Source organism: Nyctereutes procyonoides, unplaced genomic scaffold (genome assembly GCF_905146905.1).
Source record: "Nyctereutes procyonoides isolate TBG_1078 unplaced genomic scaffold, NYPRO_anot_genome, whole genome shotgun sequence".
Classification (NCBI taxonomy): Eukaryota; Metazoa; Chordata; class Mammalia; order Carnivora; family Canidae; genus Nyctereutes; species Nyctereutes procyonoides.
In genome coordinates, this window is record NW_026575135.1 from 23,794,280 (window position 1) to 23,816,928 (window position 22,649).

At 37.8% G+C, this 22,649-nt stretch overlaps 1 protein-coding gene across 1 annotated transcript in view; it reads right to left on the reverse strand.

Moving 5' to 3' along the window:
• Nucleotides 1-22,649, reverse strand: part of UBE2R2 (ubiquitin conjugating enzyme E2 R2) — a 115,328-nt gene that overhangs the window by 61,434 nt on the left and 31,245 nt on the right. The gene's annotated exons all lie outside the window — the stretch shown is intronic.

Consider the following 22,649-nt stretch of genomic DNA (forward strand, 5'->3'; position numbering starts at 1 on the left):
GCAGGCGCCAAACCGCCGAGCCACCCAGGGATCCCCAAGAGTCTTTTAAAGGATACATGTTTCAAGCCATAAAGGAAGCTTTGATAAAATCCAAAGGATTAAGAACACAGATTATGCTCTTTAACCATATAAAGTTAGAGATTAGTCCCCAAGAAGAGCTTTAAAAACCCCATGTTTAGGGATCCCTGGGTGGCGCAGCGGTTTAGTGCCTGCCTTTGGCCCGGGGCACGATCCTGGAGACCCAGGATCGAATCCCACGTCGGGCTCCCTGCATGGAGCCTGCTTCTCCCTCTGCCTGTGTTGTGTCTCTGCCTCTCTCTCTCTCTCTCTCTCTCTCTGACTATCATGAATAAATAAAATCTTTAAAAAAAATAAAAAAATAAAAACTCCATGTTTAAAAAGTAAACATACTGGGGACCTGGGTGGCTCAGTGGTTGAGCATTTGCCTTTGGCACAAGGTTTGATCCTGGAGTCCCATGACTGACTCCCATACTGGGCTCCCTGCATGGAGCCTAATTCTCCCTCTGCCTATGTCTGTGCCTCTCTCTGTGTCTCTCATGAATAAATAAATAAAATCTTTAAAAAAAATGTGTGGAGAAAAAAGTCACAAATTTTAAAAATATAGAATAAGGGGAAAATAAACATAGATATAAGAAGACCAAAAGAAAATGAGAAAAATTATTAAAAGGTTATTATGAATAATATGATGGTAATTACTTGAACACTTAAATAAAAATTGAAGAAATATTCATAAAAATATAAAATGCCAAAATAGAGTATCCTGAGTGGCTCAGTTGGTTAAACATATGCCTTTGGCTCAGAATCCCAGTATCCTGGGTTCAAATTCTGCATCAGGCTCCTTGCTCAGCAGGCAGTCTGCTTCTTTCTTTCCCTCTGCCACTTCCCCACCCAGCTTGTGCTTGTACTCTCTACTTGCACTGTCAAATAAATAAAATCTTTTTTTAAAAAAAATAAAATTTTTAAATGCCAAAATGAGCATCAAAAAAATTGAGAACTCAAATAGACAATTAACAACTGAAGAAATTAACTGGTAATTAAAGACTTCTATTTCCCCAAAAATCCCCTAAGAAGATTTCATATGTAAGATCTAACCAACTTTTAAGAAAAAGTTGAGTTGTGTTATATATATCCAACAATGTATTAAAAAAAAAAAAAAAACATCATTATCAACACACCTTTTCCTTAAAATTCAAGGATGGTTCAACATCAGCAAAATCTATCATGTATCTGACCACATAAATACACTATGGGAGAAAATGGGTATCTCTATCAATGCAGCAAATGCTTTGAATAAACTTTAATACCTATTAATGTTTTAAATTTTTTTTAAAAAATCACAAACAAAGTCACAAACTAGGAACAGAAAGGTACTTTATTTACTTTGGTAACAGCTATATGGACCAAAAGCTTACAACAATTATTATATTTAATAGGGAGAACTTAGTACATCTATGTTGTATTTGAGACTGTAAATAAGGTTATTTCTAACACCATTACTATTTTATATACCATCATAAAAGAAAAAATAAGTTTGAAAAAATGTGGATTGAAAAGGAAAAGATAGTAATTATTTTCAGAAATAATCTATAAAAACTAGCTTACTATTAGAACAAAGATTTGTTCAGCCAAATTAACAAACATAAGATCAATCTATAAAAGTTAATATCGTATGTCTACCTAAGCAACAATCAATTTAAAAATATAATAAAGAGAAAATAGACAAAAAGGGACAGCACATCCTAGGGTAAAAGCCTGCCTGGCTCAGTTGATAGAGCATGTGACTCTTGATCCCAGGGTCATGAGTTTGAATCCCACATTGGGTAGAGAGATAAATAAACTTAAGAAAAAAAGAGAGAAAGAGAAAATACCTGCAAATCATATTTCTGATATATCCAGAATAGAGAACACTTAAAACTCAAACGGGGGATCCCTGGGTGGCGCGGCGGTTTGGCACCTGCCTTTGGCCTAGGGCACGATCCTGGAGACCCGGGATCGAATCCCACATCGGGTTCCTGGTGCATGGAGCCTGCTTCTCCCTCTGCCTGTGTCTCTGCCTCTCTTTCTCTCTCTGTGTGACTATCATAAATAAATAATTTAAAAAAAAAAAAAAAAAAAAACTCAAACGGGATGCCTGGGTGGCTCAGTGGTTTGGCACCTGCCTTCCGCCCAGGGTGTGATCCTGGAGTCCCCGGACCGAGTCCCACATCAGGCTCCCTGCATGGAGCCTGCTTTTCCCTCTGCGTAAGTCTCTGTCTCTGTCTCTTTCTCTCTCCCTGTGTGTGTCTCTCATGAATGAATAAATAAAATCTTTAAAAAAAAATTAAAAAGCCTGAACAAAAAAATAACCTGATTCAAAAATGGACAAAGAACTTTAACAGGCATTTCTCCAAAGACAATGTACAAATTAACAAGCATATAAAAAGATGCTCAACATCACTAATCACTGAAATGCAAATCAAAGCTATAATGAGACAGCCACTATGTTAAACAGTATGGTGGTTCCTCAAAAAATTAAAAATAGAATTACCATGTGATCCAAGAATTACACCTCTAGGTATATACTCAAAAGAAATGAAAGCAGGAAGAAAAAAAAAAAAAAGAAATGAAAGCAGGTTCTCAAGTAAGTATTTGTACACCCATGTTCATAGAATCATTCATAATAACTAAAAGGTAGAAGCAACAACTCTTGTGTCCATCAAGAGAGGAATAGGTAAGCAAAATGGTATACAGACACAATGAAATATTATTAAGCCTTAAAAAGGAAGAAAATTCTATATGCTACCAGATGGAAATGTGAGGACATTTTGCTAAATAAAATAAACCTGTCACAAAAAGGCAAATACTATGATTCTACTTATATGAAGTAGAGTAGTTAAAAATCATAAAGATGAGAAAGTATAATAGTGTTTGCAGGGTTTCAGGGGAGAAGAGAATGGGGAATTATTGTTTCATAGGTACAGAGTTTCAGTTTTACAAGTTTTATAAATTTATTATAAGGTAGCTATGAATTATGTATTCTTGGTTAGCTTAAGAATTCTACTAAAAAGGGAGACTATTCTAATAGAAAAGGGAAATTCTACCAAGAAAAAGGGAAATACTCCTTGTCAATTCTCCCCCAAATTAATCTATAAATTCAATATAGAATCCCAATAAGTTTCCAATTGTTTTCTGTTAAACTGAACAAATTTATTCTAAAGTTTTCAGACAACTGTGAGGGGAAGAAAAGGGGAGTAAAGATCAGTAGGTAACATTATCCACCAAGTAACAAAATGTAAGTAAGAGTAGTAGGATTTGATACTGGTTTAGAACAGATAATGAAACAAAACACAGAACACAAACTTATAGGGGAATTTAATATATCATAAACAGATTTTATGACTATTAAAGGAAATCATCTTGGGAAAGATACTGTTTGGTAAATTATCCTTCTAGAAAACTAGAAGGAAATAGCATTGGAACCCTGTAGAACCTACACAAATATCTTCAAGATGGATTAAAAGATATAAATGTGAAAGGTGAAACAATGAAGTTAAAGAACTTCAATCAAAAAAGTACAAACTACAGGATGCATGGCTGGCTCAGTCTTTAGAACATGTGACTCTTGCCCTAGGGATTGAGAGTTTGAGCCTCAAGTTAAGTTGGGTGTAGAGATTACTTATAAATAAAACCTTTTTCTAAATAAATAAATAAATAAATAAATAAATAAATAAATAAATAAATAAATAAAATTTAAAAAAAGAACAAACTATTAGGTAAAAAATTAATTTAAGTTTCTCTTCACTTAAGAGATTATAGGAAGACATTTTATAAATAAAGACCCCTATAACTCAAGAAAACAAAACAGGGGCGCTGGGGTGGCTCAGACAGTTGTGTCTGACTCTTGATTTTAGCTCAGGTCATGACCTCAGGGTTGTGAGATGGAGCCCTACCTTGGGTTCTGTGCTTAGCATAAAGTCTGAGAGTCCCTCTTCCTCTCCTTCTGCTCACATGCTCACTCAGGCATGCTCGCTCACTCTCTCTCTCTCTCTCAAAAAATAAAACCCAGTAACCTCATTCTAAAAGGGGGGGGGGCAAAAAAATATAAATAGGCACTTTACTGAAGAATAAATGCAATACACATGTGAAGAGATGCTCAAATCAATTATCAGAAAAGGACAAAATTTTTAAATATGAGACATTCTGTATTAGACTTGCAAATAAGAAAATATTGTCAAGTGTTGAATAGAATGCAAAGATAGAGGAAAAATATCATGCCCTACTAGTTTAGAGTACAGATTAATTTCCTCCTTATTATATTCCCTATACTATTCTACAGAACAATCTTAACAATATTCAGTCAAATTAAATATACATCCCCCATAATCCAACAGTTCTGCACCTGGGTCTATATTCCAAAGAAATTCTCATTAGGAGTACATAATGGGATCCATACCTGGATGTTCACCATAGTACCAACCGTCACTAAGTGAAGATGGAGACAACATAGGTAGGTGGTTGGCACTGAGAGTAGAGCTAAACTGTGATGGAAGCATACTACATAATATTGTATAACAGTCACAGCAATTAGGGATACACACAGCAATATGGATGGACTTTTAAAATATACTGCTTAGGAGAAAATAAAATATGATTAATAATACTTAAATTACATAAGTAAAATACATACACACAGAATAATACACATTTTGTAAGAACAAATACAAATTAAAAAGTACACAATAGAATGGTTGTCTATGACAAGAGGAGAGAAATGAAAGTAGGGTATGGGGATAAAAAGAAGTTACACAAGCACGGGGCGCCTGGGTGGCTCAGTGGTTAACCATCTGCCTTTGGTTCAGGTCATGATCCCAGGATCCTGGGATGGAGTCCCACATCAGGCTCCCCACAGGGATCCTGCTTCTCCCTCTGCCTATGTTTCTGCTTCTCTCTGTGTGCGTCTGATGAATAAATAAATCTAAAAAAAAAAATTAAATAAAGAAAAAAGTAACACAGTAGTAGTTTGTACAAACCAATGACAACAATGGGCTATAAACTGAGGATTATGACTAACCCCGTGCGCCTAAGATCCAAGAAGAAAATGTTAATGGATGGATAAAGGAAATCAGGAGAATCTGAAAATAATCCAGAAATGGTGATAATATATAATAGAATTAAAACAGAAAAATTAAAGACAAGACTTGCTTTGGAAGAAAGTATCCTTTTATAGACCCAGAATAAGTCCTGAGGGCAGGCCTTAAATAAATACTGCCTGAAAATTTATTTGAAGTGCTGGAAAACGGTTCTTATATAAATCATCTACTTTTTTTTTTTAAGATTTTATTTATTCATGAGGACACAGAGAGAGAGGGGGGCAGAGATGCGGGCAGAGGGAGAAGCCAGCTCCATGCAGGGAGCCTGATGTCAGACTTGATCCCGGGACCCCAGGATCAATCCCTGAGCCAAATGCAGAAGCTCAACTGCTGAGCCACCCAGGTGTCCCTAAATCACCTACTTAATATGGTTTCCCTTACTCTTGAGAAAGTTGAGCCTCCCACTGAGCCGAAGGCAAGCACCCAATTGCTGAGCCACCCAGGGATCCCCAATTTTAGTTTTCATAAAGACTTTACTAATACTTCATGCATGTTAATTTGGAGAAAAAGTACAGATTTTCAAGACAGAAAATAAAAATCACCAATAGTACAATAAACATACCCACCTACCATTCACTCCTATCCTGACAGAGGCAGGCCAAGGCAAGTAAGCCACCTGTCTTAGAAAGCAAAGGGGAGGGCAGCCCGGGTGGCTCTGCGGTTTAGCGCCGCCTTCAGCCCAGGGCCTGATCCTGGAGACCAGGGATCAAGTCCCACATTGGGCTTCCTGCATGGAGACTGCTTCTCCCTCTGCCTGTGTCTCTGCCTCTGTCTCTCTCTCTCTCTCTCTCTCTCTCTGTGTGTGTGTGTGTCTCTCATGAATAAATAATCTTTAAAAAAAAAAAAAAAAAGCAAGGGGGAGAGAGCTGGTCTTCTCATTCCCAGTACTCACCTGGCCAAAATTCCCAGGACTGTGTCAAAGAACCTGGCATCAACTAATCATGCCTAAAATTGCCAACAATGCATAGAGGTCTTAACCAGTCAGATTTGTCCCCATTTATATTATAATGAAGTGAACAAATGCCACCAGGTGGCACCAAACTGCAGCCAGGACCAGGTCAGATTTGGATCAAGCAGCTGGATCCTTATAACTTCAGGCCAGCTAGAAATAACACTCAGCTTGTTATTTTGTTTGATTAAATTTTCTGAACTTCACCTATCTCATTATGGTGGATTTTACTTACCACCAACTAGATAATCATACTGAACATTCTGAAATATGACCTTCCACTTAGATTTAGAGCACATTTTAATGTTTTAATGTACTATTATATATTAAACTGTATCAAATATGCCAATATAGTATACATGCATATAGTTTTATATCTGAATGCATACCATCATCACCCACTGAATAAATTATGAATCCATAAATATAAATAAATTGAAAGTTGACTAGAAATGGAACGTTTACAATTTCAAAAACAGTTTCAGAACAGTTTCCCACAAAATACTGATTATAAAGGAGAACAGTAAGTTTATAAAAACCTGACAAATATCTTCTAAATAACCAAAGTGGACATCATCAGTAATGAGACAAATCAAAATCATGTGCCACCTGAAATAAACATGAGGAAACATTACTAACTCAAACTGAGGGATATTCTACAAAGTAAGTGCCCTAAAACCATCAAACCCATTAAGGGCATTAAAGCCTAGAAAAAAACAAGGCGTGATTAGAGTCTGAAAGAGATTATAGACACCGAGGATAACTAAAAGCAAAAGCAACACATGATTCTGAACTGGGTTCTTTTACTGCAAAGAACAGTAAAGAAAACTGGCAAAATAGAAGGAGCCTTAAGGCTTAGATGGTATTTTTTTTAATTTGGCTTAGATGTTATTAATAACTCAATGTTAATTTCCTAACTATTCACAGGAACAATATATAATCATACATTGTGATTACATAGAATAATCTCTTTTTTTAAAAGATTTATTTATTCATGAGAAACACAGAGAAAGAGAGAGTCAGAGACCTATACAGAGAGAGAAGCAGGCTCCATGCAGGGAGCCCGATGTGAGACTCCATCCCAGGACTCCCAAGATCAAGCCCTAGGCTGAAGGCAGACATCGCTACATAGAATCATCTTGTTTATAGGAAATAAACTCTAAAGTATTTAGAGAAATGGTGGTAAATAAGAGTGGCAACTTACTATCAAATAGTTCTGGGGGCAGCCCTGGTGGCTCAGCAGTTGAGCACCTGCCTTCCGCCCACGGTGGGATCCTGGAGTCCGGTGTTGGGCTCCCTGCATGGAGCCTGATCCTCCCTCTGCCTGCGCCCCCCCCCCCCCCCAGAATAGATAAATAAAATCTTAAAAAAAAAAAAAGTTCAGGAAGGAAGTTTTGGGAACTTTTCTCTAAGTCTGTGATTGTAGGCTCCCAACATAGGGCTTGAACTCACAGCTTTGAGATTAAGACCCGAGCTGAGATCAAGATTTGGATACTTAACCGATTGAGCTACCCAGGCACCCCTGATAGGCACTCTTTAAAGAATCTTTTTTTTTTTTTTTTTTAATTTTAACAGGGTACCTGTGTGGCTCAGTTGATTAAGCATCTGACTCTTGATCTCAGCTCAGGTCATGATCTCAGAATAGTGAGATTAAGCCCCACACTGGGTTCCATGCTGCGCATGGGGCCTACTTTTAAAAAGAGGGCCTATCAAAGAATATTCATAAACACTGTAGAATGGTTGCCTATGGAAAAGGAGGGAAAGAGAAGGGCATGGGAATGTAAATAAAAAGAAACGGATACATGCATGCCTACCTACCAACTACCACCAAAAGAATAAGAAAAGGTCTGGTTTGGGCAAGATACTGATACAGAGCCATGAACTAAGAAGTAGGATTGTTAACACTAGGAACCATAACAACAACAACAACAAAAACTGGTTTAAATAAATACTGGCAATATGTGACTGAGTCTAGAGGTAGGACTTACTTCAGGTGTGGTTTTATGCTAGAGGTAGCTGAAGACTCGCTTACTCTCCATGTCTTAATCAACTGAAAGATGTTGCTTCTGGGAGCAGGGATATATATATAAATTATTTTTATGAATGAAAATTTAATTAAAAGGAAAGAAGCAAGTATCAAATCAGTAACGTGAAGTCAGTAAAGAATCTGGATTAGCAGGATTTGGAAGGGCAGGCAAATTTTAAAAGATTAAGAGTAAGCCAAAAGTCAGGAATCCCGATAGGCAGGTTAGTTACATCATCAGGCATCAGGACACAGAAGAAACCAGTTATTGCAAAGGGCATCTAAACCATGAGTTCAGTAGCTCATGACGCCAGCTGATATCAGAGCACAGCTGGTCTAGTATCATGAAGAGTAAATATAAGTGACTGAGAAATCAAGTAACTACTGCCAGCCCTCGTTACCAGTTTCTGATATAACTGTCCTTGTAGCTATTGCCACTTTCAACACCCACAATACATCCCTAACTCTCAGGAACAATTCTAACTTATTAAGTAGAAGTCCTCCATCCGCAGACTCAGTTGAATTGTGAATGGTCTAATTACTGGACTCCAAACTCTTTCCTCCAGCCCATATGCCAACACGTGCCCCAACTCTAATTCTGAAGTTCTTGTTTTTATTTTTATTTTTTTAAGATTGTATTTATTTATTCATGAGTGACACAGAGAGAAGCAGAGACACAGGCAGAGGAAGAAGGAGGCTCCCTGTGGGAAGCCCAATGCAGGACTCAAGCCCAGGACCCTGGGATCACGACTTGAGTCAAAGGCAAAGGCTCAACCACTGAGCCACCCACGTGCCCCCTGAAGTACTTGTTCTACAAGTATATTCCATTTCTGCTTGTCATGTCCAATGTCCTCCTAAAGGCTGTACTCTGTTCCAAACTCCAGAAGCAAGGGTGACCTGGTCCTCTCACCAGACAACTTCCTGACAAGCCATCTTGTCTGAACATCCAACTATTCTGCTTTGAGAGCCAGGGCAAAATACAATTAAGGCAGATAGACTTAATAAGCTACAAAATCAGAGGATGCCTGGGTGACTCAGTGGTTAAGCCTCTGCCTTTGGCTCAGGGCGTGATCCTGGGTCCGGGGATCCAGTCTCATATCGGGCTTCCTGTGGAAAGCCTGCTTCTCCCTCTGCCTGTGTCTCTCCCTATCTCTCTCTGTCTCTCTCATGAATAAATAAATAAAATCTTAAAAAAAAAAAAAAAAAGAACTGGTCCAATAACTCACCTCATGGGGTTGCTAGAAGAAGTACAGTAATGATAGCTCTCACTTATTGACTGTTTACTCTGTGCCAGCCACTGTTCTAAATTCTTTACATATGTTAAGTCATTTGATTCTTAAAAAAAAAAAAAAAAAAACTATTCAAGAGAGAGAGAGAGAGAGAGAGCATGCACGCACATGAGCACAGGGAAGGACAGAAGGAGAGGGAAAGAGAATCCTCAAGCAAACTCCCCAATGAACATGCAGCCACACAGCAGGCTGGATTCCAGGACCCCCAGATCATGACCTGAGCTTGAAATCCAGAGCGGATGGCTCAACCAACTGAGCCACCTGGGCACCCCAATTCATTTAGTTCTTAAAATAACCCTGTAAGGTAGGTATTATCATCAAACTCCTATTATAGAGGAAAAATGAATACAAAGAGTTTTAGAAACTTGCACAAGGTCACACAGCTAGTAATTAATGGAGTCTACATATTACATATATATATTCCCCTTAGCACAGTGCAGGGTACATGGTAACCACTTAATACAATAAAGAGTAGCTATTATTATCCTTGCTAATTCTCTCTTGAGTTAGACAATTTTTTTCATCTTAGATTAATACTCCTGACCCATTAGACTGGACTGTCCTTCTAACACGTGTAAGGCTGGCTCAGTACCATGCAGTCATACTTCAACCAGTGGGCCAATCTAGACCCTTCTCCACCTTCCTTAACGGCTTTAAATAAGAAACATACACTCCCATGTCACAATATTTAGCAAATGGCTTAATGATAAACAGTAAAAAATCATATGATCATCTCCTCAAGATACTGAAAAGACATGCAACAGAATTCAATATTCATTCTTGATTATAAAAAGGGGGGGGTAGATATTTCTATAACATGATAAAGCATATTATATCTAGCCCAAAACCCAACATGATTTAATAAGTGCCACAAGCCACCTCAGTAAGGCCAAGAAAAAGATAGGGATATTCTGCATTATTCTGCATATAGTAGCCAATATTAGAGAAATAAAAGTAAAAGGATAAGAGAAATAAGCATAAATAAAAGGTATAAAAATTACAAGAACTAAAATTATCATGATTTTCAAATTCTGCTTTACATGGAAATCTAAAAAGAATCAACTAGAAAACGATTACAAAACGGTAACAATTCAGTTGGGTGCTGATGTAAATTAACACGATAAATTCAAAAGTACTCCCACGGAGAACTACTTAGAAAATACCCTATTTGAAATAGCAACAATGGGGCACCCGGGTGGCTCAGTGGTTGAGCGTCTGTCTCTGGCTCAGGATGTAATCCTGGGGTCCTGGAATCGAGTCTCACATCAGGCTCCTCACAGGGAGCCTGCTTCTCCCTCTGCCTATCTCTTTGCTTCTCTCTGTGTGTCTCTCATGAATAAATAAATAAAATCTTTAAAAAAAAGCAACAATAAAGATCAATTACTTAGCAATAGAATTGAATATGCAAGATTAATAACTCAAGAAAAAAGATAAGGATACTCTTTAATGACAAGTACATATTAAGTGAAAAAAGGGATGCTGCAAGTTAAGTATGATACCATTTGTGTGGGGAAAAAATATGTAGACAAAGACATCACAGTCTTTACAAAAAAAATAATTGAAAAAAGAACCACAAGACCTAACATAAAACATAACCATCAAATTCCTCGAACATAACACTGGAAAAAATTTGGATGCCCTTTGATTTAGTGATAATCTTTTAAACAATGCCAAAGGCATTGAATGAGAAATTAAGTTGGACTTCATTAAAATTAAAAAGAGCTCTGTGGACGACACTCACAAAAGAATGAGAAGACAGGCCACATACTAGGAGAAAATGTTGGCAAAAGACACATGCGAGGGATCCCTGGGTGGCACAGCGGTTTGGCGCCTGCCTTTGGCCCAGGGCACGATCCTGGAGACCCAGGATCGAATCCCACATCGGGCTCCCGGTGCATGGAGCCTGCTTCTCCCTCTGCCTGTGTCTCTGCCTCTCTGCCTCTCTCTCTCTCTCTCTCTCTGTGTGACTATCATAAATAAATAAAAATTTGTTAAAAAAGAAAAAAAAGACACATGCGATAAAGAACTCAAATATATAAAGAACTCTAAAATAGACAACATGAATTAAAAACAGGCAAAAGATCTGAACAGATCTCTAAGGAAGATATATGGATAATAAACATATGAAAAGATTTCTCAACATTACACAACATTAGAATTGCAAATTAAAACAATGAGATTTGGGTCGCCTGGGTGGCTCAGAGGTTAAGTGCCGGCCTTCTGCCCAGGGCGTGATCCTTAAATCCTGGGATTGAGTCCCACATCAGGATCCCTGAAAGCAGTCTGCTTCTCTCTCTGCCTATGTTTCTGCCTCTCTCTGTGTGTCTCTCATGAATAAATAAATTTTTTAATCAATCAATCGAGATTTCATTACACAACTATTAGAATGGTTAAGATCCAAAACAGTGACAAAATCAAATGCTGACAAGGATATATGGAACAACTAGAACTCTTATTCATTGCTGGTGGGAATGCAAAATTGTATAGCCACTGTGAAAGACAGTTGGCAGTCTCTTAGAATTAAATAAACTCTTATACAATCCAGCAATCATGCTCCTTGGTATTTAAAACCCAAATTAGGTGAAAACTTATATCCACACAAAAACCTGTACATGAATGTTTATAGCAGCCTTATTAGTAACTGTCAAAACTTGGAAACAATCAAAATGCCCTTCAATGGGTAAATGGAAGCAAATTATGGTACATACAGACAATGTAATATTGAATGCTAAAAAGGAATGAGCTATCAAGCCACTAAAAGACATGGAGGCTCCTAAATGCATAAGTTGAAGCCAAACTGAAAAGGCTATATACTAAAATATTCCAACTATAAGGCATTCTGAAGAAGACAAAACTATAAAGACAGAAAAAAAGATCAGTGGTTGCTAGTGGTTGGGAAGTGGTAAAGATGAACAAAAGAGCACAGAGGATTTTCATGGCAGTGAAAATATTCTACATAGTACTAGAAGGATGGATACATGTCATTACACATTTGTAAATGTGCAATGCCAAGAGTGAATATGAATGTGAACTATGGGACACAGTGGGTGATCCTGATGTGTCAATGTAGGTTCATCATTTGTAACACACAGACCATTCTTGTGGGAGATGACAATGGGAAAGGCTATGCAATGTGTGGGGTCAGTAGTATATGGGAAATATTGTATTTTCCTCTCAATTTTGATATGAAGCTTAAATTGCTCTAAGTAAACAGTCTTTATTATTATTATTTTTTAGTAAACAGTCTTTAAAAAAAACAACTTGATACGCTAAATAAATAAGAGGTCTGAAAGAGACACAAAAGTTGTGAATAAATGAAAGGTCACGGAAAAATTTTATTATTGTCAAGATGTCAACTCTCTCCAAATTAACTTATAAATGTAATGCAATGACCCTCCCCTCAAAAAAACTAAAAGGATTTGGGGGGGAACCCAGTCAATTTGATTGAAAGGTCAAAAAAAAATAACTCTAATAGACATTAAATATATATTCTAAGCTAAAATAAGTAAAACTAGGTAGAGATCAATGGAACAAACAGAAATAGACCCAAGTAAACAAGGAAATCTGGATTATGCTAAAGGTAGAATTTCAAACCAGTAGAAAAAAAAGATTATTAAGACTAATTTTTTGCTATAAGTACCCTTTAATACCTTATGAGTTTTGTACCATGTTATCTTTTTTGTGTTACAGATTCAACAGTGACATCTATTTTTGCTCGCCCTCAAGCCCACTATAAGTTAAAATACAGGAATTTCTGTTTAAAGCATACACTCACAAGGACAAATACAATGGGCAAAGAGACAAAGCAATTCAATTTTACACAGAAGAAATCAGATGGGAAAGAAACAAATTCCAAATGACCAGCAGTTTTAGACTGGTAGTGAAAAACAGAGAACCAACATTACACATATAATTCCCCTCAAATCTTGAGAATTGGAAGCATCAAGTAGCTCTAGAAGTAGGAGTAGAACAGAGCTAAGAAGAAGAAGAAGATTGCCCGAAGGCTTCTTTACAAAGCAGTTTCTCAGATTTCCTACTTGACTTATGCAGCTAAGTGCTCATGCCAGAAGACAGACACTGTATTCTCTGGAGAAAGTAAAAGTCTTTGAGTTGGGCAACATGGATGCTGCAAACAGGCAAACAGATTAAGGATAAGATAATATGCTAAAAGTTGATAACCTTAGTCCTATTTTTCATTTTTTTCTTTTTTTTTTATGATAGTCACGGAGAGAGAGAGAGAGGCAGAGACATAGGCAGAGGGAGAAGCAGGCTCCATGCACCGGGAGCCCGACGTGGGATTCGATCCCGGGTCTCCAGGATCGCACCCTGGGCCAAAGGCAGGCGCTAAACCGCTGCGCCACCCAGGGATCCCTAGTCCTGTTTTTCAAGTGGCTCACAGAATGCTGGCAGTTAGTCCCTTACTCTCTAGATAGAAAACTGTAAGAGCCTCCACTGGGGAAACTCAGTTAAGAAAAGCTTAAAGATAGTGACATTAAAAGGTTCCATTAGGAAAAGGCCAGCATATAAAGATGTTAAAGTGGCCTGCCATCTATGCATTCAGAATGTCATCACCTTTTTAGTCACTCAGATATTAATTAGAAGACAATTCTGCTTCCAAGTAGGATGCACTCGGTCACAGGAGACCAATGTTCTCTCTGTAATAATGCAAGGTGGCAGGGAGACGAGGGAAGTTTGCAAAAATCATATTTATGGAAACTAACAAAAGTAACAAGAACTATTTGAACTAAAACTTCAGAAAAAAGTTCTTTTATGAGGCAGAAATTGATGGCCATTTTATTAATTTTCCTTTTTTGGAATTATTTTGCCAATTAGGATGAGGGAAAGACAAAAATGAGAGTAGAGTATAGACAGAGGGATTCTAAGAGAAAGAGAAATTAATTTTGGTGGTCACACAGGGCTGGAACGAAGGACAAGAACTGATTAAAACACATGGCCAATTTTCCCCAAAGGAAATTGGGCATGGACATAAAAACACAATCTTCCTTCAGATTTTATAGCTGCACAGTGTCAGAGGGTAAAAAGCTAACTTAGAACTTCTGAAAGACAGAATTCAATCTCCTGTAGTCATGCAAAGCTGAGGAGACAAATATTCACCTCTCTCAAAGAAAAGTCCAAAGGGGCACACCAGAAATACAAGGGCAACCAGAGATGGTCTGAGTCTTACTACAACCCAAGCCCCAGCCTAAATTAATCCTTGGCTCATTTAAAAGGAACAGCTTCACAACCTATCTTGCTAACAGAAAGGGATAAGCATCTTTTTTTTTCCTTAAAGATTTTATTTATTTGACATAGAGAGCACAAGCAGGGGGAGTGGCAGACAGAGGAAGAAGGAGAAGCAGGCTCCCTGCTGTGAGCTTCAATCCCAGGACTTTGAGATCACAACTTGAGCCAAAGGCAGACACTTAACCAACTGAGCCACCTAGGTACCCCAGAAGCACCTTTAGATGAAAACATGATCTCTATGGTACTTTTACATGCATTTTCTGACATAATAAAAAAAAAAACGGATATATAGTGAGGCAGACTAATGACTGATAATCAAGAGAGGAAAACAAGTATAGAAACAAATCCACACAGCCCCAGTGTCTCCCCAGTGGCTCAGCGGTTTAGCGCCGCCTTCAGCCTACGGCATATCCTGGAGACCTGGGATAGAGTCCCATGTCAGGCTCCCTGCATGGAGCCTGCTTCTCCCTCTGCCTGTGTCTCTGCCTCTCTATCTGTGTCTCTCATGAATAAATAAATAAAATCTTAAAAACAAACAAACAAATCCACATGGGGACCTGGGTGGCTCAGTCAGTTAAGCATCTGACTTTAGCTCAAGATCTAAGACTCCTGAGATCTAACCTCAAGGCAGGCTCTGCATTCAGCAGGGAGTCTGTTTCTCCCTCTCCCTCTGTCCCTACCCTCCTGCTCTTTTGTGTGCTCTCTCTCCAAAAAAAAAAAAAACTTTAAAAATTAAGATCAAATAAAAACAAAAACAAATTCACAGATGACCAGATATTCAAGTTAATAGACAGGGACTTTAAAATGACAGTGATCTGGGCAGCCCTGGTGGCCCAGCGGTTTGGCGCCGCCTTCAGCCCAGGGTGTGATCCTGGAGACCGGGGATTGAGTCCCACGTCAGGCTCCCTGCATGGAGCCTGCTTCTCCCTCTACCCGTGTCTCTGCCTCTCTCTCTCTTTCTCATGAATAAAAAAATAAAATCTCAAAAAAAAAAATAAATAAAATCTTAAAAAAATGACAGTGATTAGTATGTTAAAAGAAAGCAGAGGAAAAGATGGGCAGAATGAACTTTTTAAAATAAATTTTAACAATTTGAATCTATTTATAAAAATCTAAACCACTGCATGGCTCAGTGGTTGAGTATCTGCCTTTGGCCCAGGTTATAATCCAAGGGTTTTAGGATTGAGTCCCATGTCAGGCTCCCTTGGAGGGAGCCTGCTTCTCCTCTGCCCATGTCTCTACCTCTCTCTGTGTCTCTCAAGAATAAATAAATCTGGGATCCCTGGGTGGCGCAGCGGTTTGGCGCCTGCCTGTGGCTCAGGGCGCGATCCTGGAGACCCAGGATCGAATCCCACATCGGGCTCCTGGTGCATGGAGCCTGCTTCTCCCTCTGCCTGTGTCTTTGCCTCTCTCTCTCTCTCTCTGTGACTATCATAAATAAATAAATTTAAAAAAAAAAAAAAAAGAATAAATAAATCTGGGCAGCCCCGGTGGCGCAGCGGTTTAGCGCCGCCTGCAGCCCAGGGCGTGATCCTGGAGACCTGGGATAGTCCCATGTCAGGCTCTTTGCATGGTGCCTGCTTCTCTCTCTGCCTGTGTCTCTGCGTCTGTGTGTGTGTGTGTGTGTGTCTATTAATAAATAAATAAAGTCTTTAAAAAAACATTAAAAAAAAGAATAAATAAATCTTTTTAAAAATTTAAAAAATAAGAAGCCTAAGCCTAAAAATAAAACACAGTATCTAGAACTGGGGACTCACTGGGTAGATTTAACAGCAGATCTGAAACAACAGCAAACAGGATTAGCGAACTCAAATTCAGGTCAATAGAAAACATTCAAACTGCTTTAAAAAAAATAATAATAATATGCAGCCCGGGTGGCTCAGTGGTTTAGCGCCGCCTTCAGCCCAAAGCCTGATCCTGGAGACGAGGGATGAGTCCCACATCAGGCTCCCTCCATGGAGCCTGCTTCTCCCTCTGCATTTCTGTGTGTGTGTCTCTCATGAATAAATAAAATCTTTAAAAAAAGGATAGGATACAACAGAGTGTAGAAGATACATAGGACAATTATAAAAGGTCTAACATATAAATGGGGATGAGTAAAAACAGGGTAAAAGCAATATATAAGGAGATAATAGCTAAGAATTTTCCAAAACTAATAAACTACACACAGATTTAAGAGTGTCCCAAGGGGACCTGGGTGGCTCAGTCAGTTAAGCATCTGTCTTTGGCTCAGGTCATGATCCCGGGGTCCTGGAATAGAGCCCCATATCCAGCTTCCTCCAGGAACCTACTTCTCCCTCTCCCTCTGCCCCTCTTTCCCCCAAACACACTCGCTCTCTTTCTCTCAAATAAAATCTAAAAAACAAAACAAACCTCAGTGAACCAAAAGTAGGATAAATGCAAAGAAAACCAAATTTAGGTACACTGTAAAATGTTGAAAACAAAGACAATGAGAAAATCTTAAAAGAAGCCAGGAAAAAAAAAAAAGACATTACCTTGAAGTATGAATAAGAGTACTGATAGTTGACTTGTCAAAAGGAATTAAGGAGGCCAATACATATACAATGGAATATTATTCAGCCATAAAAGAAAATCTTGCTATTTGAGACAACATGGATGAACACTGAAGGCATTATGCTAAGTGAAATTAAATCAGACAGAGAAATACAAACACTGTTATTATCTCACTTACTTGTAGAATCTAAAAAAGCCAAAGTCACAGAAACAGAGAGTAGATTGATTGGTGGTTCCTAGGGGCTAAGGGCAGGGGTAGAGATGTTGGTCAAAGGATACAAACTTTTAGTTCTAAGATGAATAAATTCTGGGGATTAAATGTATAGTATGGTGACTATAGTTAACAACAATGTACCATATATTTGAGAGTTGCTAAGACAGTAGATCTTAAATGTTCTCACCACCATAACATAAAGATGGTAATAATGAGAGATGAAGGATGTGTTAACTAACCTTACTGTAGTAATCATTTTGCAATATATATGTCTATCAAACTACTGTATCTTACACCTTAGAATTGTATGTAACTTCAAGTTCCATGTCAATTTTATCTTAATAAAGCTAGGGAAAAATAAGAAATTAAGGAAGCCAGAAAACAATGAAATGATTTTAGAATACTGAAAGCCTCTGCCCCCAGCAAAAAAAAAGCCAACCTAAAATTCTATACCCAGGAAAAAAAAAAAAAAACTCCCAAAAACTAAAGACGTTTTTAGGCAAACAAAAGTTGAAATTGTTGTCAGCAAACTTTCACTACAAAATTTATTAAAAGGAAGTTCTTTAGGCTGAAGGAAAACATCTAAGATAAAAGTACTTCTACAAGAAGGAATGAAAAACACTGGATAGGAAAATACAAAGGAGAATTTGTGATATCTAAAAACACATAAAATTCAAATTTCAAGACGCCTGGGTGGCTCAGTGGTTGAGTGTCTGCCTTTGGCTCAGGTGGTGATCCCAGGGTCTTAGGATCAAGTCCCGCATCAGGCACCGCCCCCCCAACACACACACACAGGGAACCTGCTTCTCCCTTTGCCTATGTCTCTGTCTTGCTCTGTCTCTTATGAATGAATAAAATCTTTAAAAACAAAAAATAAAAAATTCAAATTTCAATATCCATAAAATTAAGTTTTATTGGAACATCACAATCATTTATGATTAGTCTTGGCTGTTCTAATGCTGCAATGCAGAGTTGAGTAGTTGCAATAGAGATTATATGGGGCACTCATCACTTCATACTGCTGTATCGAGGTGCACTACAAACTAGTGATGTAGTTATAACCAACAGCACTGAGTGTCATACATACTGCTTGACATTTTATTTATGAGTGCATAACTCATCCTGTCAAAACAAGAAAAGTGCACTTGAAATGCCACACGTCAAGGCATAGTGGACTGTTTTGTCATCAAATTAGATGGCAAGGCACTGTCTTTATTATGTAATCATATTATAAATATGCTAAAATAATACAATCTACGTAACATTACAAGACTGTACTCATCACAGTATTCCCAACTCACAAGAAAGCATTAGTCAGAAAATTCAGAAAATTTTAGGGGCACCTGGGTGGCTTAAGCTTCTGCCTTCCACTCAGGATCTCAGGATCCTGGTATTGAGCCACATGTCAAGCTTCCCAGCTCAGCAGGGAGTCTGTTTCTCCCTCTCCCTCTGCTCCTCCTCCCTGCTCATGTTCTCTCTCAAATCAAATATATATATATATATTAAAATATATATATATATATATATATATATATATAAAAGAGGGGCACCTAGGTGGCTCAGTGGTTGAGCATCTGCCTTTGGCTCAGGTCGTGATCCCAGGGTCCTGGGATTGAGTCCTGCATCAGGCTCCACGCAGGAAGCCTGCTTCTCCCTCTGTGTCTCTCATGAATAAATAAATAAAATGGAAGGAAGGAAAGAAGATTTATTAGAAAACTTTAAATTCTCATCATAATTTCTTCATAAGGGACGCCTGCATGGCTCAGCAGTTGAGTGTCTTGCCTTTGGCTCAGGGTGTGATCCCGGGATCCGGGATTGGGTCCCACATCGGGCTCCTGCAGGGAGCCTGCTTCTCCCTCTGCCTAGGTCTCTCTGCCTTTCTCTCTCTCTCTCTCTCTCTCTCTCTCTCTCTCTCATGAATAAATAAAATCTTAAAAAATTCTTCATAAACTAAAAAAATGAAACTGTGACCAAACTAGGCCCATTTGTCAGTCTAGTAAGGAAACCCACTAACTGATGGTGAGTTAATTAGTATTTGATTACAGCAAAGAAATGTATCCAGAGAAAACAAGCATGTATAAGATTATTGGCCTTTCAAAAAAAAAAAAAAGATTATTTGCCTTTCAGAGAGAACAGTTGTTCAAGCAACTAAGTTGAAGATACTGGGAGTAACAGCAATAGTCAATTAAAAAACAAGACAAGGGGCAGCCTGGGTGGCTCAGTGGTTTAGCGCCACCTTCAGCCCAGGGACTAATCCTGGAGTCCCGGGATCGAGTCCCACATCAGGCTCCCTGCATAAAGCCTATGTCTCTCTGTCTCTGTCTCTGTCTCTGTCTCTGTCTCTGTCTCATGAATAAATAAATAAAATCTTAAAATAAAATAAAATAAAAATAAAAAACAAGACAAATGATTTCTAGTGGGTTTTCTTGACCATAGAGGAATCAACATATACTGCCAATTACTGATCAGTTGTTTATTTAAGCAGTCAGTACAGAGTTTGAGTGACTAAAGAATTAGCCTCTATGAATGTGTACGTGAAACAACTATAGTAAAGAATATTTTCAAACTTAAGAGAATATTAATTCAGTATAACCTAAAGTGTAATCTAAAAAACATTAAAAGGGCAGCCCCGGTGGCTCAGCAGTTTAGCGCCGCCTTCAGCTCAGGGTGTGATCCTGGGGACCTGGGATCGAGTCCCATGTCAGGTTCCCTGCACGGAGCCTGCTTCTCCCTCTGCCTGTGTCTCTGCCTCTCTGTGTGTGTGTGTCTCTAATGAATAAATAAATAAAATCTTTAAAAATAAATAAATTAATTAAATTAAATTAAAAACATTAAAAGTGATGGTGGTAAAATATGTGTGGTACAGCAAAAGGCTTTGTGGGACAACTTAACAAAACTTGTGAAAATGTAAAATGTATACGGTATTTCAAGCCTATGGTTATCCACTGTATTATTATTACTCTGGAGAAAATATCTGAATCCATCATATCTGATAGACCAACCAGTAGTGCCAGAAGATAAATTTCATTTGCTTTTGTGGATTTAACCATCACTGGTTCAGAACAGACGCCAAATATCCTGACTACGCTAAGCAGTTTGATGGCTTGGCAGTTGATAATGTTTTATCACAATTTTTTAAGCCCAGGAATAAGCTCAAATATTTTGTAAAGGAAAAAAAAATCAGCCTTACTCATTATTATAGAACACCAAATGGCTTTGGAAATTTAGCTTTTACTGAAAACTTGATGTTTCTTGGTGAACTTAAAATGAGCAAAATACTGCTTATATATGAAACATACTACAGGTAAAGCCTAAAATATTTTGATGTCAGCTAAAGCTATTGGAACCATATGTAATGGGAAAATGCTTTATATAATTCCTCTTCAGGCAAAAGTTAAAACAAGAAGGTCAGGGATCCCTGGGTGGCGCAGCGGTTTGGCGCCTGCCTTTGGCCCGGGGCGCGATCCTGGAGACCCGGGATCGAATCCCACATTGGGCTCCCTGCATGGAGCCTGCTTCTCCCTCTGCCTGTGTCTCTGCCTCTCTGTCTCTCTCTGTGTGACTATCATGAATAAATAAATAAAAAATCTTAAAAAAAATTTTTTTTAAACAAGAAGGTCTCCATTCCCACACAAATTTGCAATAGGTATATTTTCGGAGCTCAAGGACAATTTCAGCAGTGTTTTTTGAACCTAGAGCCAAGTAAAATAGAAAATTATGTATTTTAAAATCCATTTAACCTGGCAACTGAGGAGCTTCCACCCAACCTATAATTTGAAGTGATTAATCTGCACTATAATGACATGCTGAAAGACAAATATTGAGAATCTAACAGAATTTTATAAATACCTTCCAAACGATAACTATCTTAATTAAAATGACATGCTCATGAAAAAAATCATAAGTTCACAGACTGATGCTTGTATTTGGCAGTACCAATCTATGTGAAGACATTTCAAAGAGAAAATCTCATTAGAGATCAACAGTAACAGATGAACACCTGCAATCAATTTTAATAGATCAAACCCCAATTAAGCATTATCTAACCCCAAATTAATTCCAGTCTTCTCACTAGACTTGTGTTATAAAAAATTATACTCACACTTTGAGTTTTGTCAATAAGATTTATATGGAAATTTGTTTTCTCTCATTATATAAGTAACTATGTAATAACCCTGATTTTTTTCCTTTTGACCTGCAAAGCCTAAAATATCTAATATCTAGCTTTTCACAGAAAAAGTATATCAACTTCTGAACTATGTAGTTCCACTGAACTATATAATTCCTTGTAGAACTAAAAATAAATGGAGGTTAAAATAGACCATCGTATGTAATACCAATATAATCTGAAGATACAGATAGTACAGATATAAGGAGGGAATGGAGATAGCCTATACAAAATAATTTATGCAACTGTTCCATAATCATTGGGGACAATAATATTAGTATTGCTATTCTGAGACTTCTGTATAATGTGAGATAAAACAAAGGAGTAACTAATAATGAGGACATTTTAATCCATTATCTCCTGTGTCCTTGAAAACTAGAATTTATGGTATGGAAAAAGGGGAGATCTAGCTGTAATACAGAAGAGATTAAGTTTAAAAACTATGTGTGCGAGTGTGTGCACGCAAATACACAGATGTACATGTTACTCTGTCCTAGACAAAATGATAACTCACATCAATGAGCATATCCAATGCCCAGATGACATTCTCAGATATTATTTTCCACTAAAACCAGGGTTTCTTGGAGAAACAAGGTGGTTACAAATCGGAAGTAGGAAATGTGAAAGATAAGCCTGGAACACTCGGTCATACCAAACAGCAAGGTTGCTATAAAGACTACCTGGAGTGAATCAAGTTATTCAAAAGCCAATGTGAGGAGGTTCCACCTGGCTAAAGATAGAACAATCTAACCAGCAATATTATTAATAATTGTCATTGATTAAAACTCATCAGATGTTTGAAATTTCAGAATTTCTATTGATTTTTTAAAAATAGCTAGTTCTCTTGAGGATAATAGGGAACTAATTTCCTATCTTGAAAGTGATAAAGGCAAAGAACTGAGTATGTATCCTACCTTTCCTATGTGAACTATAGCTCTGAAAAACTAGCAGACAAGTAGAAACATCTCTTAATAAAAGTATTCCAACTAATAAATGAAAAAAAAAACTATGTCACTATTTTGCAACCACCAATAATTTTATAGATCTAGTCATTAAGCCTAATTGCTAACATATTAAGAGAGAAAACCAGTATAACTC